The sequence below is a fragment of the Lipophrys pholis genome (assembly GCF_963383615.2).
Source record: "Lipophrys pholis genome assembly, chromosome: 4".
Lineage (NCBI taxonomy): Eukaryota > Metazoa > Chordata > Actinopteri > Blenniiformes > Blenniidae > Lipophrys > Lipophrys pholis.
Window position 1 is genome coordinate 29,670,558 of NC_137637.1, and position 22,275 is coordinate 29,692,832.

The window sequence follows — 22,275 nt, forward strand, 5'->3', positions numbered from 1 at the left end:
TTGTTAGCCTTAAAGGCAGAGAGAACAAACAGAAGCTTTTGATCTGGGTTCTGCTGTTATTCATTTCCAAATAAGGTCAGTAGCAGCAATCAGATACGAGTGCTGTCAGATATAGGAAGCACAACAGTACCTTCAGTGTTAGTTGACTCGCTCTTGGCCCCCTTGATCTTTATTCAAGGAATACTCAGATGCTTGTATCATAAAATGTATTTTTGTTTTAAATATGTGTCTCAGTCTTTTGTGCACAATATTCATTATGTATGCAAAATAATTTCTAAAGCTCAAGGTCACAATTTGAATTTTAGATTGGTTGTATTCATCAGTACAACATCTGATAAACAGATGTTTATCAGAGACTGTTTAGAATATTTCCTTTCCTGAAAAATTCATAGATCATTTTGTGTGTATGTGTGCGTTTTGAAGTGGATTACCCCCCCCCCCCCCCCCCCCCCCCCATTATCAATATAGTAGAGCATTGTCTATATCTGGCATGGAATTCAAGTATGCATGAAACAAATTGGTATAGATTTTTATTTTTATTTTTATTTTTTAAAGAACAGTTCAGAATCCAGCATGAAAGTGAACATTTGTCCCTACCCATAACATAAACCCAGTCCTAGTTTTAGTACAAACATATTTGAAAGAGCAAAGACTTGATGTTTATACATTTTTCTTTTTTTCTTTTTTTTTTTCAAATTAAAAGTGCAGAAATATGTGTCTTTTGTGGACGCTTTTATCGAAATTGGCCTACAATCCCCTGAAGGAATAAACACTTCTGTGGCATGTGTGGCCCCAGCAAAGAACGAACCCCAAAAAGGGGTACAGTTACTTTCATGCTGCGCTTACTGTGGTAACACCTCGGCCTCATTACAAGTCTTCTGAGCACTTTTCATGCTTCTCACCTTCACAAATGGTTTGGCACTTCGTAGTGGTCAGGCGGGCGCACAGCACACTTGTAGTCCCTCGTTGGGGCTGAGGACTCTGCTTTCAGGATTCCGGCCTGTGTGACCGACTGAAAAATAAACCTTGATTAGGATTTAAGGCTTGCCCTTGTGTGTGACGCTTCTGTGGATTATTATTTTTATTTTTTTTCGAGTTGTACCACAGTACTGGGATTGGCATACTGTTGAGCGAGCGGATAGGTATTGTTGGGCCTCACTCTGCTGACGCACACACTCATACTTCAAAAAAAAACACATCACAAACAGATTTTCCCACATGACATTGCTGGAAAACACACTAACAACTTAGTTTATTCTCCAAGTTGGTGGCTAGTGCTATTTTTTGCCGCCAATTAGGAGAAATACATGAAGAGAGATAATTTAAATCTGTGCTCCAGATGTCTCTTGGGCATGCTGAATTCAACAGTTTTAACACAAAGAGAGGAGCAATTGTTTTGACTTAGCTTGAGTTTGGCTCACTTAAGCAAAATGGAAAGGCTTTGGGTCGTTTTTACTGTGTGACTTTAAGTTTTCTTCCTACCATAAACCAGTAAAACAGCACATTAAGCAAAAAATAAACCCAGATTCCCTTTGATCTCCATGCCTACAGTGATATGTCGTTTTTTTTTTTTTTTTGAGAGTAAGAAAATGAGACTTGTAATAGTGTTCAGTGGTTTCCTCCTTGCAGACAGATTTTTGGCACGGGCACGGACTAATCTGTATTTCACAGATACTAGCAAGCTCATTTTCTGTCTCTCCACTTCTGTCTGTCACATACGTATGAAGATTTCGGCCAGCTGTATTTTAGACTCCACACCTGCAGGGTTGGGCTTTCGGGATTTTTGGGGCATTATGGCATTAACTGGGAAACCAGAGGCCTTTAGCTGGATTAGTTAGAAGGTGTTAACATAAGGTTAGGGGGGAAAAAAAGTATTTTTTATGTCATCTGCTGTATGTCCTATTTACTTTGAAGAACATAGCTGAATATGTGATGTATAATAATATAAGTAAAGCAAATTTTTCTCCCTACTTATTCCTCTTCTGTTTGAGCGTGAAGCACAGTGTACCTAATCTAATGGACGATGTGTGTATTTATCCTGTGTTTTTGTATGTATGTCTTCTCCTGGTGTGCAAATTTGATGTGAATCCCACAGGAGGATATTATAAAAGTATAAGGCTGAGTATCTTTCAGACATAAGGCAAAAAACATTTAATATTGATAAAGCTTTTTGAAACAGAATTAGAAATTTGACATGTGAAAAACTCCTCTAAAAACCCAGACACAGCTTTCTAAAACTGCTTTTTAAATAAAATATTCTAAGAGCCTTTAAAATGTTTGAAGAACTTTTGCAGTTGGCACTGAGGCAGTGGAAGAGTTGTTTGAAATACTCCCTTGTCATTTCAGCTGACATACTCCTTCTGATGTACATGGCTTTTTTTTCTTTTTAATGCATGTGTCTACACACTTCTGTGTTGTGGCACTTATCATAAAAATCATACACTGCTGCTGCTTTATATTAACCTGACTGGAAATGATGGAAAACTAATACAGCTGTGTGCATATTTTAGAGCTCTATAGAAACGGATTATGGAAGAAGTAGGACAACTTCATAGTAGGTTTTAATTGTTCTTTTATTTTTGAGACTATCTGACTCTCTGTATTGAGATCCACAGCTGGTTTTGTTGAAAGATTTGCCCCTTGAGGGTGGAATTCCAATTTCTAATTCAGTCCAGCTTCGGAGAGCCCAGGTTCAGTTTGTAACTCGTCTTAATGCAGTGTGACATGTAAATAAATAAAATTGTAATATTTAATCACACTTCGGCATTTGTGATCATTTTAATGGCTCAAACTATACACCTTTGCTATCATGTTTCTTGTAGATATGAGGTCGTTCCACAGTACCTATGTCAAAACAAATTACAAAAGTTAAAAGTGTGACTAGAAGTTTGTGTCGTGGTGTGCACTTTCTCTTCACAAATAGCTTTCTTCCAGACTCGGGCTCTTCTGCGTGGTTGTGTAGGTTTCCTCTGGGTGCTCTGGCTTCCGCCCACAATCCAAAGACACGCTTGTTTGGTTAATTGGTGACTCTAAATTATTAAGGCGTGTGTGTGTGTGTGGATAACTGTCCGTCTGTCAGATGGGTTAGGCTTCACACCTCGTCACTGGTTGCAGAAGATGAATGAAAGGATGGAGGGATCATGACGTTTCACTGCAAATCTGAAGTCAGGATTATAAAAAAAACATTGCTGAACACCATGAATGTATCATTGTTAGTGTTTTCAAGCTGGACTGCACGGACCAGAGGGGTGACAAGATTATTTTGGGTTTCTATAGAAATACCATAGAGCAGCATTGAGGCAAATGTTAATGTTTAATAGTCCAAACCGGTTCATAGATTTAAAAAAAAAAACTTTCCCACAATGAAGCGGTGGTTCTCAAGGTTCGTCTCTCCTTTATAAAGTGGGATTAACAATTCACATCACCTAATCCCTCAGCTGACAAAAGAAGTGCGCTCACCTCACACACTCATGTTAGGTAGGCATGGAGCACTCCTGAGCAGCTTCCTCTTAAAGCTTCTGTTCAAAACACCTCACATGCTGCCATCTTTATCTCTTTTGTCCTACACCCGACCCGTTTTTGTCAGAAGCGGCTCCGCTCACCAGCCTGTCTTCGACCAGCCGCCACCTGTCATCCCAATGCTAATGTGAAACATTAACAGTCTGAGAGCCCGGATAGAAACACACCACTTCGTTGAAATAGATTACCTGTCACCCTGTCTCTGGATTAGGACTTCACCGGTGCCAAATGATTTAAGGGCCTTTTGCTGGGTTGTCAGGAGAGACATGATTGTGCCTGTGGCCATAAAGAAACATATGTGCTGGCTTCTTTTTTTAAGGGTGTCAGGCAAGCAGCACCAGATGTGTACGGTGAATGGTGTTGAGGGTTTTTTCCTCCTCACTTGAGCGTGTGGCTGACGCTGTGTACAGCTGCACGGAGGAAGAGTTAAATCCGTTTCACAGGGAGTGAGGAGGAGGTGAGAACCAGCAGGTCTAATTGAAGCGGTTAATGGGCTGTCTGAAACCATCACTCTCCCCGACACTGCACGTGGAGAAGCTCTTCATCACTGAATTAAATCCGGTGAAACAGCTCTTATTCACCAACAAGCCATTGGCTGAGACGGGGGGATGCTCGACGATATAAACACTGCTCAATGAATTATGCCATTTATTTTGTCGGAAATGTGCAATATTTATGAAAGTTGTCCTGTCTTCCTTCTCTGAATGTCCTCTACTCAAAATTCTTGCTTTTCAGCTACAATAACAAAATGGCCAAATCAGTTTTACTCATGAATCCATCCTTTGTACCAGAGTTAGGGTTTCAAGTCAGTCTAATACAAGTACGACACACACAAATACTTGGGTTTAGCAATATATTACAAATGCATTACCCTAGCCTCGACATGCACAATATATAGGTGGCACAAAGACTGACTGACCTACAATAAATTGTTTCCGTGTGCTGTGTATTCATGCTTCACAAATAAATTCAAAGTGGCAGGATATTAAATATGACAAAAAAAGTCAGAGATTAAGATTAATCCACAAAAATATGGGACTAACTAAATGAAAAAAATGATAGACTGAGAGAAACAGCGCTGATATTTTAAGAACAAATCTCAAGCGTCGCATCACATGGTCGCCTGACACACACACACTCACACACACACACACACACACACACACACACACACACACACACACACACACACACACACACACACACACACACACACACACACACACACACACATAGACATGAACAATTTACATTCATTGATTTTGATTGTGAAACAAAGCTGGAATATGTGTAAAAAAAACAAAAAACAACAGGCACGGATAGCTTGGATATCATAATTCAACACAAACCGACCTGGGCTCTTTCAGTTGTGAGGCCACAGTGCTAACCATTAGATAGCTGTTGGTCCACCCATTCTGTCATTAAGAAATAAATAAATGGAGTGTTTCTTTTACCAAATTAACTTTGACATAATTCAATTTGCTTTCAGTAATGCCTTGTTTGGACTTCATGTAATCTAGTGGTGTTCTGTCAAAAGAGACGAGCAGATCTTTTTCTTTTTGCTAATTCAAATGGATATAAATGAGATTTGGGAACTACTCTGCAGAATTAATTTCCTTAGTCACATTTGAAAACACTTCATTTTTTTCCAATAAAAAACAGCTCAACACACTGATAAATAACCCCCGTCTTTTTTCTTTTTCTTTTTTGGTGTTTTCCCAGCGATTCTTTGCTTCAGCCTTGTTCCAACCACATCCCTCCCAAGCCCCATTCCTCTTTTGCCTGGCGATAGTCCCAGCATAGTCCTTCTTCCCAGCTCTATCTGTGTTATTCCCGCTGCAGCCACAACCCAACTCCCCGCTCCATCTCAGCTCCCAACACAAAAACGCACTTGATGGCAGAAAGGCTTTATTCTGTGTGCACACACTGAAACATTTCTGTACAAGTTGTTTTAGTAGGAATTTGTACTGATTGCCGTTGAGCAGCTCCTACTGGAGCGGTTAGGAATTTGCGTCTTGCTCAAGGGCATCTTCTTGGAAGCTGGAAAGAAAGCGCTCCTTGTTCGTTTAAAAAAGATCCAACTGGTTTTTCTAACCATGTGGCTACCACTGGCTTGTTAAGAGTGTAGGAGTGTTAGTGTAAGAGAGCTGGGAGCTGCAGAACAGGTGGGTTGGTAGGTTGGATATATTTAACGTCTCAGACAAAGAGAATTGCTCCTTTGGGATGCGCGCTGGAGAAGGTGCAAGGTTATGTCAGAGGCAAAGTGTGGCTGAGCTTAGTGAACAGACATCCATTATGTCAAGGCTTTCGCAGCTGCATTGCTTATTTCCCAGCAACCCTTCTGCCGGTTCTGTCATGGAGGTCCACTGGGGACTTTTCTGTGTGCAAATCATAGCTAAATACGTGACGGGTGGACCAAAGAAAGAAGCATGCCTGAAAGAAATTCTTGCTGTATGGATTAAAGCGTATTTTTCTAAGGAAGAAGACAGAATGATGAAGTTAAGTTACACGAGATGTCGCCTCAACGTATATTTTTGTTTCATGGTCGAATGCTCCTTTCTGTCGACAAACTGTAAGTTAAAAACAGTTTTTTTAACAGTTAAGTCATGTTTTTTTATTTCTTACATCCACCTTCAATATCAGATATATCCAGTTTAGAGTGGAGGCGAGCTGGAGCCGATGCAAACTGAGCCCAGGAAAAGTCAGAGCACTCACTGGACAGAACGCGAGATGGTCACAGGGCTAATGCAGACAATTAGCAGACACAGACAATCATACATTTGAATGGTTATGCACAATTACAAGTCACTAGTCAATCTAAACTAGGAAGCTTTTTTTTTTTTTTTTTTTTATTGTGAGAGGAAAAAAACATGCAACCTGTCGTGGCAGGTTGAGGGGGGGCCTCAACCTGCCACGACACTGATGCTTCCCATTAGACTACCAGTATACCACCATTTTCTTTTAATAGCAACACAAAGAATGATTAAACAATGAGAATGTAGATAACATTAATTAATTTTTACATAAAGTCTCAACCACTCAGATACAATTCAGACACTGAACACTGTGGCCAGACGATGCTTTGACCCCTGCGTCTGGCTCTTAGATCTGGAGGATCCGGGCTCTTATTTCAGGAGTACACTTTAAGATAACAGGCTTTTTTTTCTTTTTTACTTCATTTTTTTGCACTATAATCAGTTTCGAACGACAGCAAGGCCTTTGGCAGACGTCTTATGACAGCGTTTTCATTCAGCCCGAAAGCCTCTTACGAAGCGCATGAATAGTCACTGAGAGTTCATTCATACAATCTCGACAGCAAGTGCCACATTACAGACGATGATCTCGATTTGAATTATCAGATCCTTTCTTTGTGCTTGTTTCCACTTCCAATAATTAGAATAATTGGAAATATCTACTATAAAGAACTTCTCATTGTGCTGCTCAGCCTGACTTCATATTTATCCATTGAACACATTGTGTAGGCAAAGTAAATGTTACTGTAAACAGTCATTCTATACTGCCAAGCCCCCATTTCAACAATTATATTAAATAAAGTTCATATGGCTTTAATGGTAAAGTGGTATAAACAACATTTGTAACTATTTGTGCATGAAACAAGTTCTTTATGCTTTAGTTTAACCAGAATGAGGCACAGGCAAACAAATATTCCTCTGTAGGAGAGCTCAGTGTTTCTTTATTTTTTTTCTTCTCTTTCAAGTTTGCTCAATGCAAATTGTGGCAATGCTGTTGCTCATTACCGTCCACTACTTATGCGTGGCTTTACAGCCCCACAGCCAATGCCAACAGGAGTTTACACGGCTGAGTAGGAGTCGGATGTGATTTTCAACGAAGACCATCTGCACGGAGGATCTTTCGCTCGTGCGAGCAGCATATGCTCCAGTATGTAGATAACAGGGCTGGTAAACACGCTCGTTTCCTGAGTGAATTAACCTGTCAGGACATGCTCCCTGTTGTCCCCCATCTTGGTACAGACTATCTGACAGTGAGGGGCTGAGTCCTGAATCCACCCCCACCCCCCACTGTTCGTTTCTCTCTTTTTTTTTTGAAATAACACTAATCTTTGCATACACATAGAGCAGATCCATCAGCTGAGCATGAGTCATTAGTTCCCTTTTTAGCTCCCTGGTCATTGGACTCAGACTGATTGCATTTGCGTGACTCAGTACTGGAATTGCTGAGGGACTTACTGCAAACAATAATCACATATTTTTGTTGGATGACAAGTTTCTGAATTGACTGCAACCAAATGCCTTTTCCTTGTCAGCGGCAGTATTTAAAAGCGCTGATTATTGAAGCCAGGCTTGGCAGGGTGCAGTCCAGGCAGTATATCACACAGACGTGATGAAGTTCGGTACAAGAACTATAGGAGGGGGGGGGGACCTAATCTTCTCATTAAGATGGCAAAGTCGGCATGCAATTTCTGTCACGTCGTGCATGCCTCTTGGACTGCTAAATGGCAGCCGGCATCAAGAGATGAGCTCTGCAGGCTTAGGCTCGCGGTCGATTTCGGACAATGGAGGCAGATCTGACTGTGCACACTTTTGTCCTGATCAGCACATCAGCTGCTCGTCTCAACAAATATTTTAGAGAGGTAAGCAGATCATTTACATGTTTTACACAACCGAGCAAGTTTAAGTATTCAGCATGTTCGCAGGAGACTTATATCCAATGCCTATAAGCATGAGCTGTGTGAGGTGTTTCATACTAAATATGAAATAGGGGGCTTGAGGGGGGACAAGAGGCTGTGGGAGTAGCTTACACAGTTTTTGCCCTTCAGGACCATCTGTCCTGTACGAATATATATGCAAGCATCTTTTTTAATGTCTTCCATCATTTGCTCCAGATTAGATTGCTGAGTTGATAAAAACAAGGTTTAAATTGATTATACCACAATCCACTTGGATTTTGGGAAATCTTGTATGTTTTGATGACCTCTTAAGGAATGGATAAATGTATTATTTTGACACAGGTACACAAACATAGATCTGTTTTGAACTGATGTAGGAAAAGGAATTGGGAAAGCGAAAGCATGATTTGGACTGTGAACATGCATTTGAAGGAATGGAATGGATTTAGTTCCAGAACCAAAATATCAAAGAGCGCTCGATCACTATACTTCATCTTTACTGTGTTCTTTTCTCCTTGGTCTCTTTCAACACAGTAAGTGACATATCTGCTGGGGTTAAAATAAGGAATTTTTATCCTTGTTTCTCAATGCAGAGCTGCTTTCATGTCAACTACAAGCAGATCAGTGGAGGATTTTGCCAGACCTGCTTAATCACTGCCCTGTATAGCACTCTTCTTGGAACAGATAACTACACTGAGGCTGACACATTTATGATTCTCTGAAAGAAATCTACAGATTACTGCAGAGATTTTATCTATAAGCCAGAGTGTCTGCGGGAGGACCCATTATCTTTTTCCAGAGTTGAGCTTTTGCTTTGGTGATTTCCGTATTGTTCAGAGACTGGAGAGACCGTGTAGAGGTTGTACTCTGACTTTTATTGTGCCGGACAGCTAATCAACAGCCCATTTGGTGAATTTAACAACATTTCGGCTATTTAGCTAAGAAAATAGAAGAGCAACCTCAGTAGTTAAGTAGTTTACAAACCAATACTTTGGCTGAGACATGCTGCCCATAGATAGACCATGAAAGTGATCAATGCACAGCAAAGCCTTGACCCCACTCAAGTCTGATTGTTCAGCAAATGTAATGGCGAGCCAGGAAATAAATAGGTTTGTCTATCAGGCTATTCAGAGAAGCATTCTGCTGATTTGGCTTCCTGGTATGTTGGATACTCTTAGTTTTGCAGAAACAGCCCTGGGCTGCCCACACATGAGCAAATCACTGCATTCAAGTTCTAGGTTTCCATAATTTTGTCGTTTGATGTTATGAATATATTGTGTTCTTTTGTCTCGTGCTTTCTAGTTCATACCTTTGAAACAGTTCAGCCTTTTTTTTTTTTTTTTTAAATGTGTATTTTTGAAGTCAAGTAGATACTGGAGGACTGCCAGGCATCAGTACATGTGACTTGGCACCCCTGATTACTTTGAATGTCGATACAATCATATCCGTGGTGTCTGCCCCCCTCCTCAGGCCAACAGTGCAGCTGATAGTATGTCTTGGCATCACAATATCAGCTCATGCATCCTTTTATGCGCTTCTAATGGAAGCGGTTTTAATTAAAAACTAGATGTTACCGGCAACGTGATGAACACGCACATTTAAACCTGCTACAGACTCTTGGAGCTCATGCTCTCATCCTACCACATCACTGCTGGTGTAATGATTGTCAATAGTTCTGTCACTTTTGTCATTACAATCAAGGATTGAAGAAGGCTTTTCTTTTCAGGGTTTTAAAATGACACTTTCAGGTAAAGCTGTTGTGGAGGTCTGCAATAACAACATGCTAAAAATAGCCACAGTGGTAGGAAATAAATCCCCCCCCCCCCCCCCCTCCTGTGAGAAACCTTGGTTGCTCCATGCTTTGTCTCTCTCTTTGTTCTTTTCCATGTTTCAACAAAGAAAATGAGGGAAAAGTTGCTAGATTAAGGCTGATAGGGACGTTGTTACATGCTGCCGTCTAACCATCTTTTATTGAACGTGCGTCTGTGTGTTCGCTGCGAAGATGATAGGAAATTTACAGTCAGCGCAAAGTCTGGACGTCTCTCCTGGATGTCACATAAGAAGTGAGTAGATTGGACAACCCACGCCAGATTGACCAGTGAGAACAGAGGTGATGACACGTATTTGGCTTCGTCCGGTTTCCTCATGATACTTGCGGCTCATTGAAAATACGCATAGTCATGCTTGCAGAGGTTTCTGAAACCTCAGACCTGCAGCACTGCTCTACACATTTAGTCTAATATTGACTTCATCTAAAATGAACATTAGTTGAGTACCTTGCTGTTTCTGAATGATCTCTCCCCCCTTTTACACGCTGCTTGCTGTAATAGCCAGTATCCACAGAATGAAAGCATTTAACTCCAATCAATGGGATTTATGGCTGCTTTAGAAGGCAAAGGTGTCTTTTCTCTCTTGAAAGTGCTGTTTTGGCTGTCTTCCAGCTCAGATCGGACCAATAGCTGTGCATGATGAATTGTTATTATCTTGGCCGCCTGCTTAGGATTCTCACTTCTCTCCGAGTTTGAAAGGGCTGCAGCATCTTCCTGCATTAAGAAGCAGTGAAGCGGATTAAAGCGTAGTTTTACCTTCCAACTGTATGTCACATCTTACTCTACGAGGATGAGACCGGGCAAAAAATAAACCAAACAAATGCGGCGAGAGTGGGGGATTTATTACACAGCGTGCACACTTCCCATCCTTACTTTCCCAAGCTTCTGTGCTATCTGTCTTGGATGCATGCCTCTCAAATTCTGGCGGAAAAAGGTACGGCGTTCATGAAGCCATTAGAGAGTGCGCTTTTCCCATTTTCGTCCAGATAAGCTCACACAAGCAAAATAAATTGGGAGCAAGTGTCAAGGACTGAGTACTGTCTGGGTTAACAACAATTTTTGCTCTGGCTCTTCTCATGCGTGGAAGAGGGGAAGGAAACGTACATCAAGGTTAATGCCAAGAAGATTGAGAGAGTTGTTTTATCAACTTTTTTGGGGTAGTTGTCGCTGACTCTGGCATTCTGGAGTTCATAATTGTCAATGAGTGATATGTGTGTGTGTGGTTTTTTTTTTGCGAGCAAGCCACAGGCAGTGACTTTTTCTTTTGATCACTTTTGGTGGTGAATGAAATATAATGATGGAAGCAAAACACATGTTTACAGCATTTTTTGCGGAGTCAAGTTGAAGGCAAACTATAAATTGTAGTGACGATTGCTGGGAAATCTCACTTGAGTGGGTTTTCTTGGCAGTGAGTGTGTTTATTAGTAAAAAGGGAGCTTTAACTGCAGTCTTTTTAATTATTGCAATCACTAACAGGATGTGAAGGAATCAAAGCATTATTTCATAGCTTTTATTTCACTATCGGCGAATAGATTCTCTATGATTTGACTGCAAACAGTTCACAAATCATATTAAAATATCTCATTTCAATGTGAGGAGAGGTACACTTGTGATTGTTAATTGTGTATGTTTTTTTTTTTTAAGCAAGGAAAGGTAAATTCTCAAATTGAAAGATTTACATTTTCTTAAAAGCTTAAACCAGTTTGCTCCTCTTATCAGCACCATCTGCTTTGCTATATATTAGACAAGAAATAGGTTTTCCAGCCTTTATTTAAAGTGAAGCTGCCTTTGTTCACTGTCACATTGTTTACTTGCTGCTGTTATTGTGCTTGAGCAACTCCCAAAAAAAGAAGTAAACAACGATGAAAGCAGGAAAGGCCATTGTATTTTATAGTTTGTTGACGGTGTTCATTTTCATTTGCATTTTCATAACCATTTTAACCATTATAATAATCACAACATGTTTTCGCCACAGATTCCTACATTTTCTGATGCTTTCTGGCCTTTTTTTTTTTTTATAGCCAGCCAGTATGTCTGGTCATGGCTGAAAGAGGTTAGACTATTGGAAAAATCCAGAAATGTGTAGAAAGGTAAAAGCAGTAACCAGCATCACGTCACTCCGAAGCTCAATGCCATATTGTGTCCTTGTACAACTGTGTAGTCTGGTCGCTTTCCTGAAATGCACATGGCTGGGATATGGTCCAAGCTGGGATATGGGCCTTCAGAATATGAGATTTCATTATCTGATAAGAAAAGATTGGACTTTCCCTGCGAAAGTATTTATTGTGCTCAGGAGGTAAACTGGAAATGGAACGCTTACAGGCAACACCATCATAAATGAACTGGCTATTTGCAATATGTCGAATCATATCAGTTTTTTTTTATTTTTTTAACCAACTGCCAACTGCTTCTACTATTGTAAATAGTCTCTATTGTCCAGCTAAAGTTTACTGTAGAATGTAGCGTGATAGGTTTAAAACCCATGCATTTGTTTCCGTCCATTAAAATATAAGTTTCTCAAAAACAAGCTCTACGAATGGATACAACTGTCCACTTTACAATGTCCAAGGGTACTTTTGGTGCTCTAATGTTTCAGACATTTTCATGCATGAATTACACTTTAAGTACAGCCTGCTTTGGACCATGAAATTGTTAATAGGCCAACAGTTAAAAAAGAAACTTTTCTGTCCTCTGTAATCTTCTTGCAAGCCAAGGGTTTTCCCACAGTAAAGTCTTGGTTCATTGAAATAAGTGAGCAGTAATGTACTACAGCGCGCTGCTTTGGAAATGACAGGAAGTGATTTCAATTGATGCTGAATTATGTTTGCTTTGCATGTGATGTGTTTTGTTGAAGAACCTTCATTCTGTGCTCCGTGAAGGGATTTTGCCCTCCGCTCAAGAATGAGGTATTGTTATCGATGGGGATGCTCATTCAGAATGTGTTGCAGTGTTGCAATGTGAATTAGTGATGGAGCGGTATAAGAACAATATTTTTCAAAGACACTTGGAATGATTGCAGCCCATATTCTGTCCCACTTTAATTTCATTTTCTTTGAGAGTAAAATAGTGCTGAGGTGCACCGAAGTTTTTGGTGAATGTCAGGATTGATTTTGAAAAGCGAGTGGGGTCGGGGCTGGAGTCTATAGACTGGGAGCTCATTTGCCTAATCTTGGGAACTAGAGTGGAAGCTGTGTATAATGAGGACTAAGGCTTGTCTGGGATGGTGATGTGGGGTTGGGGCTGGCGGGGGAAGAGACTGTGAAAGACATGAAGGTATTAATCGGACAAAGGACAACGGAGAAGTTTATGCAGATAGAGAACGCCTGTGGAATGGTCAAGCATTTTTGCATTTTGACTGCCTTTGTGTGAGTGCAAATCAAAGAGTGAGAGAAAGAGAGGACAGAACGGAGAGGAGCTTTCAGGGTTTCTGGAAGCTCCTCTTGAAAAGTTTTTTTTTTTTTCTTTTATGGAACAGCAGTAAGGAAAGGCTGTGTTTTTTCAGAATATGCGCTGTGCACCATTCCTAAAGGTTGGCTCCTTGAAAGCAAGGTTTAACTTTGTTCATCCAAGAAAGAATGTATGTTATTGGAAATATTTTTTTTTCCCTTCTACTGAATTACACATTCTGAATCATTTTGATAAAATACGTTGGAATCACGATGTACGACAACTGTATATTGTGGTTGGATTTCAATAGTGGATTTTCTTTAGACTTCCATTCATCCACTTTCTATATTGCATTATTCAACTTCGGTTTGTGGCGGCTGAAGCCGTAACAAGCTATACCTTAGAGCATTGAGAGAGAGCAGTACTACACAATACTTGCTATCCCAAATGTGAGGAGCCAACCTTTGGTGAAAGTATTCATGAAGAGACCCAAAGCATACGGAATAGCCACAATTGAGATAAGGATGTGTCGACTGTCTGCAGGTGCTTTGTCTCAGTTAATACATGATGGCCTGTCTTTAGGGATCGAGTTGACGGCCTTCAGACTGCATGACTCCTTTCAGTGTCACACAGTGGAACATACTGTCTTTCATGTGATGAACTACGTGAAAGAGCTGAAAGTGCATACAAGAGGTCAGACCAACTTGCATGGGGTGTACGTGGAAAACCGACAGTGGTCAGTTCTTTATTTTGCATGCAGTGCTTTTCAATGGCTTATTTGATTATATTTTAACAAACCTAGACACTTGAGTGCCCGAGCTGAAGGCTGCACGACACTGCACTGTGGTGCCTGTTTAATTCACTAACTTAAGTCTTTGTAGAAAAATATTGGTTATTTTTCTTTGCCGAAGCAGGCCTCCACTAAAATCCTAATTTCACTCAGAATGACTACCAGCACCCCTGAAGCCTGATTTTTAGTTTAGTTTAGGTACTGAAGCTTTACCACTTGATTCTCAATTTATCATTTTAAACTCAAGACTCGCATGTCGTGGGCCGTAGGAAACAACACAGCATCATTATCAAGCTGTTGTGTTTCACTGAGTTATGCAAGCTATTTGCCAGTGTGTGTGTGTGTGTCTGCACGTGAATAATTAAACACCATTTCCTCAAGGGCAGTAATAGTGTTGCACACAAATGCACTTCGTTGTGTGTAGTGACACTTGCCCCTTGATAACCATGCCATGAACACAGTCTGCCTAATTTTGTAATGCTATGGGCAGTATCCAGTGTATCTAGCAGTAAATAATCACAACCCACAATCCCTCTCCGTAATTTATACGGACTCAGGCGCTTTCCACAGTGACCAGCTGCGAATCCGAGCTACTTTCACAATGGCATGGATCGGAGAGTGACAGTCATGTTACAGAGCAGAAATTTCTATCTCCATTCAGAACCAAACAGTTGCAATGGAACACTATATAACCTTGGTGAGGAAAAACCTGATCAAATATTCACTGAATTGTTCGTTTGCATAAAATCTGCCAACAGTGTGAATGCATTACTGTGTTGTGTCCTATTGCCAAGGTCATTGTTCATTTCAAAGTAGCCCACAACTTTCGGGAAATTAATTCACCCTCATAAATAAGAATCAGTGGCAGGGAAGTTTGACTTTGCAGTAATTAGTTGAGAAAATGCCCCCAGAAAAGGTGGAGAACGTTGTTTAAACATGTCATTGGACAGCTTAATAAAGCTTTATGGGTGATGGTGAGTTTCTTTAATTGATGTATTTTATCTTCAGTTTGTGTAATCATCAAAAATTGGTATGATGTCTGAGGGAGTGTCAAACCACAATGCTTTTGTGTTTTGCATTATATCCATAATTTTGGACTCATTTATTCCCCTTTGTGCTTGATGCCTTAAGTTAGCAGCACCAAACAGGGAGAAAGCATGCAGTAATGATCGTCTCACTCGGCTTCGGGGTGTTGCACTGGCTGTTTGCGTGCAGCAGGCTGACAGAGAAACCTCCGAGTCGGCCAAGTAATCCAAGATTAAAATGTATATACACCCATTATCTAGAAAGAGCAAGAGAATAGGCCAGGCGCCCGGAGCGTTAACAGCACACGGCAGTCACACACACGGGGACACAAGGTCACAACACTGGGCTGGCAGAATGTGCTCAACATATGCAGGCACACACCCCAGCAGGGAGAATACACAGGGAAATTAATGCACACACACACACATACACACACACACACACACCCTCTCCTAGAGATAAGCTGTGGCAGCATGTCGTCAGGGGAACTTAGCCATCCATATCATCAAAAAAAAAAAAAAAAAGAAGAAGCCTCCATTAACATTTAAGCTCCTGAAGACTTGAAGCTTATAGACTATGACATTATATTTGTAATTTCTGGTATTTATTTGCTGCTATCTCAAGAAGAGCAATCCAAAGAAATGTTCCCGCGCTGCTGTTAAAGCACTTGAATAACCGACACTGTTGCAAAACATAGATAATGCAAGCCGAGCTGGAGCTTACCTGCACGGCACTCTCACTTTAGAGACTTGCAATGCTCTGCATATACGCAGTGGCTGACAGACTGGCAAAAAGCATCAAAGTATTTCCAGAAATAATTGACACAGGAAACAGGCTGAGCCTGACAAGAGGAAAAAAAAACAAAAAAAACTTGAGAAGTTTACCCTGGTATCAGTGTTAGTCAGAAATACATTATAAGAGAGTACACTCTGATCCCTTTGACATCTGCTTGTCTCTTGATGTAAAGTTCGGCATGTCAGACCAGCCAGTACCTTCAGATTCAAACTTTTGTTATAGAGTTATTCGTTTTCTGAAATGTTCAGAATTGTTGGCAGAGGGGAACCTGTGTCCTCCGAAATGCAAAACAAAGTCATGTGAAGAAACTTAAAATCAGAAATGGCAAACGAGAACAAAACCAGAGTTTGACAGAGAATCTCAAGAGCAGTTTTAATGCTCGAGCCTTTCCTGTCGGCCTGACGGTGTAACACGAGAGCTGATGTTTTGAAATTGTTTTACTTGGAGTGTATGGCACATAGCTGCTTGAACATAATCCCAGAGTGTTTGACTGAGTCTGTACAGTCTCAGACACATTTTTTGCAGATGTGGTTAATTACATACTGCTTTGGACAATTAGTAAATGAGTCTGACAGTAACCTCCATGCATTAATCACACTAAATTACACTGAGGAAGGCGCAGCACAGAGGTTCAATTAACCTTTTAGCCCGTGTCTGAACGTGGCGGATGGCGCTGGTTATTCAGGGGAGGCCGTAACACCCTCTCAGGTCACCGGTGAGGGAGAGGCACCCGGTGCCACTGGAGGCTTGTCGGGAGACGCACACTCAGTTCCTCACTCACACACCGCCTCTGTCCTAGGCCAGGCCCAGACTCCACCCTTGGGAATCGCAGAGCTGTCTGGAAATCAATGCGACTCTTGTGTCTTGTGTTTTTTTTTTTTTTTTTTCACAGCTGTGGTGGCATTTCTATTCCAAAAGAATTGAGGCAGAATTCCCCCCATTTATTTTGTTCAATTTAGCCGATGGCTGGAGCTGACCTTGTGATAACCACCAGCGCTACCTGGCAACTCTCCGGAGAAATCAGCGGGCAGAGTTAGGGATTCACGATGCTATCTAGAAGGATATCTTTAGCTTGCAGTGATTGAAAATATGAAAGGCTTTTCTGTCATTGGTTTGGCTGCGCGAGTGTGTCTCAGACCGACAGTTTATGCTGCGGCTTCTGAAATGTAGCGAAAGCCGTATGATGCATGCCTCATTCGGCAAACCAGATTGGTCAGAGATGTGGCCGCGCTATCAGTATGTTTCTAGTTTGCTTCTCTAAAGACGCTGTGGTTTTGAGAGTAAATATGCGACGGTATTCCTTAAAAGCTACCACGTCGAGCAAGACGCCGATCCCCTGTTTATCGCTGACTTTCAAGATTTGAGGTTCACCGTTACTTTCCCAAGCGGCTCTCCTGCCCACTGGCTTTTAAATCAAAGCATTTTCCTCGTCAGTGTGCTTGGTTAACATTTACCTTTAATAACACTTATCACATGGTTTTAATGCTACCCTGGGTAACACTGTTCTTCGTGAAATACGGCTCTCTTGCCTTCTTTCACTTTGTCATGGAAGGAATGCAGTCGTTTGGCGTGAGACTAAAGGAGCAACTGGAGGATATTAAATTAGCAGTTAGTATTCCTACACCTCCATTTCACATTTTTACATGCTGTACTTTTTGTCACTGTAGGATTTACAACCGTACACCAGGCAAAGCTGCTGAGCAATACAAAGATTTAGAGCAAGAGGGACATTTTTCCCTCTCTGTCCTCGCCACGAGAGACAGACAGCAGAAGTAAACAAATGAAGAGCCTGAGACAGAGGAGACATCCAGACAGATAAATGAGGAGGAGATACTCTTCGTATCACAGAGTGAGTTCCCAGAGACGTGGCTGCACAGTGCTGCCTCTGTGCTGCCTGCCTCTGCCAGTCCAGTTTGTGCCTGTGTTTAGCTGCGGATGTTTCAAGATTGATTTGTGTGCATTCAGCATTGAGGCACCCTGCACAAACAATGAAACAGGCATGCGGCCCTAACACGCTGCCCTCTTGTTTCCGACTGCCCAGCGCCTCTCAGAGAATCACTGGTCACATGACCCGGCAAGGCTTGGACGAAGCGGGGTGTGGGTGGGGGCCTTTACCCCAAAATCACTGCTCCCTGGGGCCCACAGCCCCCCCCCCCCCCCCCCCCCCCCCAATACAAATGCTTGCTAAAGCACTCTGCACCAATGCCTTTGTGTTGTGCCAACACACACTCAAAGTCTATTTCGGCACATACAAGTTCAACACATGCACGAAATCCTCATATACACATTCAGTCATGCGTACACCTAAATGTGCACACATACACCCTTCCGAGCCCTAACATAATGTGTATGTGGGGCCACCCACATGCACAACAGGCACGACGGACAATATGACACAACCTTGGGTTCGCAGATGTCCAGAACAACACGACCTCTTGTCATCCACACCAGGACCCTTTCCTCTGAGGGGAGGAGCACCGTTCAAAGTTGAAACATGATTTTATCCCCTAAATCTTCATCCCAAAGCATTAAAGGACCTCACGTAGAGTCCTACCCACACTCACATACACACCAAACCTTTACTTCCCTTTCTTTTATCTCCTTTATGCCCTTCGATTCTCCAGAGTGTAAAACGGAAACATGTAATCCACTTCTGACCCCCTGTGTACTGTATAAGTGAATAAGTCTAAAACCTCTCAGTTTTCACTACATTTCCTTTTTATCCCCTAAAGGTCAGCTTGAAATACACATGCATCTGAGGTTTGTACAGTAAATTACTGCATTAAAAATGAAACATTTCTCAAGGTCATCACTGTGGAAAGTCAGAAAGGTGTGACAATGCTTTCTTTTTAACATCAAAATCCTGTTACGATGTAGTAATGGTGCTTTTACCAGTGTAGCAAATGTCTGTACATCGAATAGCCCACCTCTGACCTGTTGAGTGAGCAAATATATATATATATATATATATAAAACCTCTCCAAATGTTCTTGGAGAAGGTAAAGTGTCCTACTTTTCTCGCTCTCCCAAGGTCGTAGTTTTATAAACGACTACGTGTTAGAAAGATGCGACTGTCCGTGATTTTTCTGCAATACGATGAAAAAAAGAGTGACATTTTACCTGTGCATGTTATACATCAAATAATCCATCTCTGAGCCTTTATGAACAAGTGTGAATTATAAAACCACCATTATCAATACAAATGTATTTTTCAAAAGGTGAGCTTAAAATACATATTTTGTTTACTGCTGCTCTTGAGATCCGATATTTTGTAAGTTTTTCTTTTTTTTGTAATCACTCTGACTGAGAAAGATTAGACAGTCCTTGATTTTTTTTTTTACTCTGATCGCATTGGATTCACTGGTTTAAAAAAAAAAAGAAATAGAGCAAGAGTTTATTAACCAAGTAAAACGAGTGAGGTTATGCTTTCTTGTTTTCTCTGTGTGTTTAAAATTTCTTTCACAAGCGGAGCACAGGATGAGCGCGGAAACACAAAATACAACCAAGTGCAGCTTTTTAATGACCATTTTTTGTAGTGCACAACTAACCCCCCCCCCCCCCCCCGGTCCCCCCTCTCTTGTTGCCGCTCGGTTGGAATTCCTCGCGGATCACTGCCTTCGCCCTCTTTATTCCCATTCTGTGCCTTCTCCGACACCTGGCCGTTGCCCCCCTCCGCTCCAGGACCTCTCTGCCCTCTCCCCGCTCTCCCCTCCAGTCGCTCATTAATCGGCCCTGATATTGATGGAAACTGAATGCTGGCAAATGACTGCTTGTGAAGCCCCCTTCACGCGCACCCGCTTCTCACCCTGCCTGTAACCCCATACAGGCTTGATTTGCATGCCAACTCTTCAGCATGCTCGTGAATCAGTCCCTCTGTGCTTCAGCTGGCTCCATCCTTCAATCTATTAGTCTTCATTCGGTTTATCTACATCATTTTTACCCCTTCTTTCTCCCATGTCTGTGCCTAATGTGTTTGCTCTTGTCAAGACTCCCGGCAGCTTCATTGTTTCATTCCTGTGTGCCTTTTTTCACTGTTCCTTTCTGCCACCTGTTGATGCCCCTCCATCTGGAAGATTTGTAAGGACCCCGGCACAAAGTGAAGAGTGAAAAGACAAAAACTTGCTCAAATAAGCAAACACAACTGACATTTCAGACTCTATCTTCACAGTGTAATTACATCAGCAGAACTTAAATATCAAGCGTAATTGATGTTGAGCTTGGGTAATTTCTGCTCGCTGATGAAGCAATCAGTGGGTGCTCCTGTCATTGTTGGGTTTCTAATGAAGTAATTCCTGAAGTTTAACAGCAGCAGCCTTTAACCAGTGTGACGCACCATCACAGGTGTGAGTATACAATTATAATGTGTTGCATGAACGCACAGACGCCCAATTAGGATTTCTACCCACAAAGCAGAAACCATCATCATGGGACCAGTGCTGAGACATAGAGAAGTACCCCTGCTATTTATTTTCAAACCACTAATAAAAGCAGCAGAACTTCTGTACTACATGTATTTCTTCAGTTATTCACTCTTGTTAGCATTAAATCCGAATGCAGTTTTTATATATTTTGTAATACACAAGCCTACTGTTATATACTTTTTAACAGCAATCTCTCCTCAAAAGATTTTTCTCGCCTTGCATGTATGAATGAAAATACAACCACGTTACAGACTTTAATACCCACAGAAGATTGAAAAATCCCCAGTGCGCTGCTTTCCAATGTGTTACCTGTGACCCAAAACAAGCCTGTGTTTCATACCAGGAGATGTTTGCCAATTTTATTTTTGTTTAATCCGTAACCTGATTTATTGAGAGATATTTAAAAGGCAATAAACACACGTATCAATAAATAATAAAACCCTGAATGGATAATCCAAGCTATTTGAAACTTTACCACAGTGTATAATTAAACCGGTAACCGTCACATCAATACACCCAAGACTCATTAAAGCCATATTTAAATATTTTTGTTTTCTCGCATGATTTTTTTTTTGTTTTTTTTAATAGCCAATGTACTGAAATGTCTTGAAGAGCAAAGCAGGATTTTCAGATGGTGTTTAATGAAGTGTATTTGAAAGTGAAAAAAATAAATAAGAGAAGAACTAGTTTTCTTTCTCTGTCGTTTTTGTTTTTAACCTCAGACTGCTGTTTCCTGCTGTGCTATCCAGATGGCATTGTTTTTCGGTTAAATCAAGCCTCCCCTTTTTTTCCTGTGATATTTAAATACCTGGGGGGTGAGACGATGCCCTCTGTGACCGTGCAGCTCAGCTTTATCTCTCCTCTGATAAGTAGTTTTCTTTATTGCCCCCTCCTCGCTCTTGCAGGGTGGCGTTATCTTGACTGGGGGGGGGGGGGGGGGGGGTTGAAGTCATCCTTTACCGTTAGACACTAGTTGCTCTGTTATGTTGACAAGACTTTTTTCAGATTTTTAGCTCACACAAGAGAGAATCCTCAAACAGCCATGTGCTCCTTCCCCTCTGCTTTTACCCCCCACAAGTTTTGTTTGGATGTTTTTCTTCAGTGCTCACCTGTCAGACATAACCCTCAGTGCTGAAATATGCCTTTTGTCTTTTTTTTTTTTTTAAGGGGTGGGTTTGGAATAAAACCATAAAGTCAGTTGCAGACAGACGTTCCCCCACCCCTTTTTATGGTCACTTGCTCAAAAGCAATCTGTCTTTTGATCTGTGTCACAAGTAAACACGGTGATAGGAGTTAAACCCAAGGTCGAACAGACGCTGAAAACACTTATGCGTTTTAGCTGTTGAGGAGATAAGGGAAACAAAGTACTCTGTCAGGCTAAGTGGCTGTAATGGCTACAAAACAAACAGGAGGAGGGTTTGCTTCTTAAGAGCAAAGAAGGACTTTGCATTCCACAGAGAACCGCACAGCATCCCTGGACTTAACTTGAGCCAGCCGTGGTTTGTTTACCTTGCAGGTTGTAATGCAAACATTTATCCTAGTTTACAGGCCGATGGCCAAGTCTGGTCTACACCTTCCTGGTCCTGACATAATGCCGCTTGACAAGACAGACTAAGCTAAATTGTTCAGTTGCAACAAAATCCTAATGGGGAATTCTTGAAAGCTGAAACCCTCTTTTGGTTTTTGTTTTTTGTCATTATATTCAGCCGAGCAACTTAGACATTTGTATCAAGAAAAACAAGTCTGAAACACAACATGAAATGGGAAATAAACAAACAAACAAAAAAAGAAGAAAGTATAGAGATTTTATGATCTATTTGAAAGGATGAAATATAATAACAATAACATCACCCGAATGTA

General features: G+C 41.3%; 1 protein-coding gene across 4 annotated transcripts in view; it reads left to right on the top strand.

The window, feature by feature from the left end:
* ephb2b (eph receptor B2b) overlaps nt 1–22,275 on the top strand; it is a 137,199-nt gene that overhangs the window by 11,451 nt on the left and 103,473 nt on the right. The window lies entirely within an intron of this gene.